Source organism: Alligator sinensis, unplaced genomic scaffold (assembly GCF_000455745.1).
Source record: "Alligator sinensis unplaced genomic scaffold, ASM45574v1 scaffold787_1, whole genome shotgun sequence".
Lineage (NCBI taxonomy): Eukaryota > Metazoa > Chordata > Crocodylia > Alligatoridae > Alligator > Alligator sinensis.
The window spans coordinates 3,910,418-3,916,533 of NW_005841911.1; positions in this window are offsets into that span (position 1 = coordinate 3,910,418).

Consider the following 6,116-nt stretch of genomic DNA (forward strand, 5'->3'; position numbering starts at 1 on the left):
GAGCCTTCAATGTGATGCTGCGGCTAGTAAAGCGAGCAAAATGCTGGCTTGCATGCATAGATGCTTCTCAAGTAAATCCCAGGACGTCATTCTCCTGTTGTACTCGGCCTTGGTGAGGACATAGCTGGAGTACTGCATCCAGTTTTGGGCTCCACAATTCAAAAAGGATGTGAAGAAGCTTGAGAGGGTGCAGAGGAGAGCCATGTGCATGATCAGAGGTCAGGAAAACAGACCTTATGATGAGAAGCTGAGAGCCATGGGGCTCTTCAGCCTGGAACAGCACAGGCTCAGGGGTGATCTGATGGCCACCTATAAATTTATCAGGGGTGCTCATCAGGATCTGGGGGAACGTCTGTTCACCAGAGCGCCCCAAGGGATGACAAGATTGAACGGTCACAACCTCTGCCGTGACTGATTCAGGCTGGACATAAGAAAGAACTTCTTGACTGTTCGAGCCCCCAAGTTTTGGAATAGACTGCCATCAGAGGCGGTTCAAGCACCCACTTTGAACACGTTCAAGACACATTTGGATGCTTATCTTGCTGGGATCCTGGGATCCCTGCTGACTTCCTGCCCCTGGGGCAGGGGGCTGGACTCAATGATCCTCCGGGGTCCCTTCCAGCTGAAATGTCTATGAAATCTATGAAATATACAAAAGTTTCCAATGCCTGAGCCATGAAGTCATAGAATCATAGAAGTAGGGTTGGAAGGGACCTTGTAGATCTTCAAGTCCGACCCCCTGCCTGGGCAGGAGGAAAACTGGGCTCAAGTGACCCCAGCCAGGTAGGCATCGAGCCGCTTCTTAAAGACCCCCAGGGTAGGAGCCAGCACCACTTCCCTTGGAAGTTGGTTCCAGATCCTAGCCACCCTAACTGTGAAGTAGTTCCTACAGATGTCTAATATAAACCTACTCTCCAACAACTTGTGGCCTTTATTCCTTGTTATCCCAGGGGGCGCTAGGGGAAACAAGGTCTCCCCCAAACCTTTCTGGTCCCCCCTTGTGAGTTTATAGACGGTCACAAGGTCCCCCCTCAGTCTTCTTTTGTGAAGGCTGAACAGGTTCAGGTCCTGTAGCCTCTCATTGTAGGGTCTGCCCTGCTGTCCCTGGATCATGCGGGTGGCCCTCCTCTGGACCCTCTCAATGTTGTCCACATCCCCCTTGAAGTGGGGTGCCCAGAACTGGACACAGTACTGCAGCTGTGGCCTGACCAGTGTCGCGTAGAGGGGGAGGATCACCTCCTTGCCCCTGCTTGAGATGCACCAGAGATGTCTTTGACAAAGGTCTGTCAGTGCTTCTTCGTCATGGAGACAAGTACTGCCCCTGTCATGACTTGTAGATGTCTTACCATCCTAGCAGCATCAGCAACTTGTTTATACTGAACTGTCAACTCCCCACATTCTGTCTAACTTGGGAAAGCACAGACAATGTGATATCTAAGTTCAGTTAAAATGCTGAGTATGCTTGTATGTCACTTGAATGTTGATGGCACTATAGATCACAAATTTTCACCATGCTCTTCTAGCAGTTTCACATATTATACACATTCACTGGAACAGCGACAAAATAGTACACTGTGAAAACCCATACAAAAGTTTTAGGCCTGATAAGCAATTATTTAAACCCATAACTCAGGATATCTGAGGAGCCTGAAACTTCCTAAGAATGATTTCCATATATCCTCGCTAGGTTCTGTGGGTATATCATTAAAACTTTACATTCCCTTGACTATTTCTAGGAGATTATTAACCTAGGAGACTTGTGCAGCCTTTCTGCCAGAATCAGGCCCAAAGCGAGACTGAAATAGACCAATGAAATCTGGCATAATATAGTCTGGACAAGCTATAGTCTATTTCGTTTTTAAATAAGGGGTTTCTTTTTGTATTTCATCTATACTTGTAATGCAAAATATAATATGCATTTCAAAAGATATTGATATTTAATGTTTTGGCAAATGTACCTTTATGACTTATTACGTTTTTCAAAGCTGTTTTGATATGGAGCATTACTGTTCACACTGAGTAGACTCTGTGATTAAAGACTCCTTTTCTATGCATTGAGGCATTACAGTTTTAAAACAGCTGGTAAGGCTTGAAGTGCCTGTGATATGCAGCAAGCTGTGTTAAAATATCCCCTTAAAAACAAAGAAAAGCACTTGAAAATTAGTGTCACTGCAACACCCAGACACCACACGTAACCTGTGAAATGTATCAGAATATTACTTGTAATTGAAAAGGATGATTCAGGATACACTTGAAACAAATTGCTAACCTGATTAATCCTTATCTATATTCAACTCTTGTCTTGCAAAGCAACATTCCTTACAATGTAAGTGGTAAGATCCAGGGGCTGTATTAAGTGGCAAAGCCTTTGGGGCCTCAGTGTTTTGTCTCTTTTACTCTGTCCACATCAGGCAGGACTGGAGGGAGAACTTGGCATGCTTCTTTGGCAAAGGTCAGCATGCTGTTTACCTATTCCTTTAGTTTTCCTCCAGTCCTGGAAGGTATTGCCTTAAAACTTTTCATCTAGAAAGTACTCCATTTGGTCTTTAAGACTTCTGAGAAAGCATATTTGGCAGAACCTTCCTGATAAGTCACTAAACTATTCAACTCACAGATGTGCTGTTCATTTAAGAGGCACTGACAATATTAGGAGTTTCTCCACTTGCCTGGCAACTCTAGTGAGGTACTGCCTTCAAGAACCTCACTTGCCTAAGAGAATGTTAGGATCAAAGTGGTAGTAGTGACTATATTAGGATTTCTCTCTCCTCCCATGACATCCCCTCATCCAGACATTTTTTAATCATTTTTTTAAAAAGCACTGTTTACTGCAGTGCTTCTTCAAAACAGCATTGCTACCATCAGCTTCCAAACAGGACAGAAAGCAATGCAGTATGAAATGCACTCCAAGAAGAAATAAGTTTCAAAGTGTGGCCTTTTTTATCTGAAGTTGGGGGGAGACTTTTATTTTCACATTCAAAAAGGACATTCTTTCATTGTTCTGACAGGCACATCTACATCTGACAGATGAACACTTCCACCAAGGGCCCTTGGTGAGAATACTAACCAACAGTGAGGGAAAAGGAAACAAGCCAGGGACACAAAGTCCCCAAAAGTGATGCCCATCTGGAGTATCAGAAGACAAAAGAAGAATGTGTGAGAATGAAGGAGCAAACAATGCTGGATGAGTTCACAGCTAAAAAGGGGGGAAAAGAGAACCATTGTTCAGATTATCTTTTAGATAGTCTTTAATGGCTCTGAATTCAAAGAGTTCATATAATTTTACCCTCAACCACAACTTTTTAATGTTTTTGTACAAATGCACTTGTCTTCACTCAGGACTCAAATTCATTTCCATTTGTAAGCAAGCAGCTGGAGTGCCTTCCTGTGGTTTGCTACTTGTTTATTCCCTTTTTCCTGTTTATTTGTTATAATGAAGTGGTTTGTTTGGATGCAGCTTATGCAGGTGCTTGCTGAAGAGCACATCAATAGGAAGTTGAGCATCGGCACTGAAATATAGTTGCAAAATTTCACATTCGTATAATTATCCCTTAGGAGCTCCGACCCCCCTGCAAGGATGTGGACATATGCCTCATCCTGAACCTCCCTTGGCTAGGTGAACCATCCCTAATGAAGACGGGTGTACATTCTGGCTGTATGTACTAAACTAGAAAAACAGTTGTGTCAGCTCCACTCCATAAAAATACTTGGTGGGCGCATCGACGCAAGACACAACTGCGCAGTAGTTACTTGTAAAAGCAAGTACTAAATAAATGCACAGTAACTGGAGCTACTGTGCAGTAGTGCTGGTGAACACCTTTTAAGTGATGCTGTTAGGCTACTGCGCAGTAGCATCTTGGCATGGTTTTTTCCACGTGATGATACTGCACAGTCAGCATCTCATTTAGACACACCCACTGATACTATTAGGGCAAAGCAGGCCATAATAATGCAAGCACAATTTGCCATACTGATAGAGTTGGTTTTCCAGGCAGCCCCACCTGGCCTTCAGCCTGTCAAATGCACATTCCTTCAGTGCTGTTAAGTATGAAATTAAACCTTGTGTGGCAGGCCTCTGAATTGGGGCATTTTTTCATAACCTGTGGCAGAAGAGAGTTAATAGGGTTTCCCAAAATAAATGAGCATGGAGAGATACAGAGTTCATAACAATGCCCCACCAGCAGTTAAATACCCTGGTGTCACACACCTCTCTGGTATGTCCAACGGTTGTGTTGAGGAACCTAATGAATTTGCCTTACTAACTGACTATAGCTTCAGGATGAATGACCTTATGTTCGTAGTTAACATATTCACTTGTTCCTACCCTAGACTAAGAAACCAAGCTTTACTGCAGAAGTCACAGAAGGTTTCTTGTAAGGAGAGAGGGCAGGGTGGCACTTTAGGGTGCCTAAGTGGTTCAGGGGCATAAACTCTGTGATAGCCTACTGTCAGATACTCTGATTTTGTAGTATCTGAAAAAGTAGATGTAGGCTGTAGCCTTCAAAAGCTTTTGCCTCTGAACCAGTTACACCTCTTAAGATGTCACCCTGCCCTACTTGCTGCTTGGCTTTAGATGAACTTGGCTAACTACCTTCCTTGTAAGAGAAGGTAATCATTACATGGCCATTTGTCACTACGCCGTAGGTCAAGTCATATTTCTACACGCCAGCCTCCCAGCTGGCCAGCTCTGCTTTGTTTTGTGCTCTTGCACCACCTTAGTGCCACATCACAGTTGTTATTCTTGGCTGTCCGTGAGGTACAGACCTGCAAAACCTTTCACAGGAAAGCAAAAACAACCGCTTCAGCCTCCACTGGCCTGTTTTATTGGTCCAGGAGGTGAGCCCATGAAATCATTATAAAATGGCACTATTTTTTTTAACAAGATACACCTCATGTTAACTTAACTGAGGGTAATTAGGGAAAAATCCTATAAAATAATTAAAATCATGAAAAAAGAATTCAAATGTCATTTTAATGTTGTTTACAACCCCCTCGGTGATGCATGAGATTGATTTGTAGCTTGTGTGGATCTTTCACCCCACAATGGCAAAGCCAGAAACTTTTTGCCCAGATGGGAAAGGCGGGCAGGATTCAGGGGCCAGGATTGTTTCCAAACTGCCTTTTTTTGGACAAAACCAAGCAGTTACTGCTTCAAAAGGCTCCAGGCCGGAGGGACATGCCACGCGGTACCTACCCCCAGGGCAGGGCGCAGCAGGTGAAGTTGCAGTCAGGATGAACCAGTGCGGGACAAACGCGCTGGCAGCAAAGGCCTGCGGGCACCAGGCCCTGGCTCGAAACCAGGCTCACAGCCCTGCTGCCAGGAGGCCCGGCCCAGACACGGCAGCACCTGAGCAAACAGGGGCGCGAGGGAGGGGCAGAGACCGGGCACCTGGCTCGACTTGTGACAGGAGTGTGTGTGTGGGGGTGGGTGGGGGTGTGACACAAGAAGAATGTGTTGAGGGAGGTGACACAGCAGGAGTGTGTGTGACATGACAGGAGTGTGTGCAGGGGGTGTGTATGACATGACAGCATTGTGTGTGTCGTGGGTGTAACATGACAGGAGTGTGTATGTGGAGGGTGACGTGACGGAAGTGTATGTGGGTGGTGTGTGACACAACAGGAGTGTGTGTGGGGGTGTGTGACATGACAGGAGCATGCATGGGGGTGTGACACGAGAAGAGTGTGTGTGGGGGGGGTGTAACATGACAGGAGTGTGTGTATGGGTGGTGTGTGATGCGACGAGTGTGTGTGTGGGGTGTGTGACATGACAGAAGTGTGTATGGGTGGTGTGTGACGTGACAGGAGTGTGGGGGTGTGACAACAGAAGTGTGTGTGTGCGTGTGTGTGTGACATGACAGGAGTGTGTGGGGAGGCATGACATGACAGGAGTGTAGGGGTGTGTGTGACATGACAGCAGTGTGTGTGGGGGTGTGACATGAGAAGTGTGTATGGGGGTGACACGACAGGAGGGTGTGAGGGGTGTACGTGTGACACGACAGGAGGGGGTGTGAGGGGGTGTGACACGACAGGAGGGTGTGAGAGGGGGTGTGACACGACAGGAGGGTGTGAGGGGGGTACGTGTGACACGACAGGAGGGGGGGTGAGGGGGGGTGACAAGA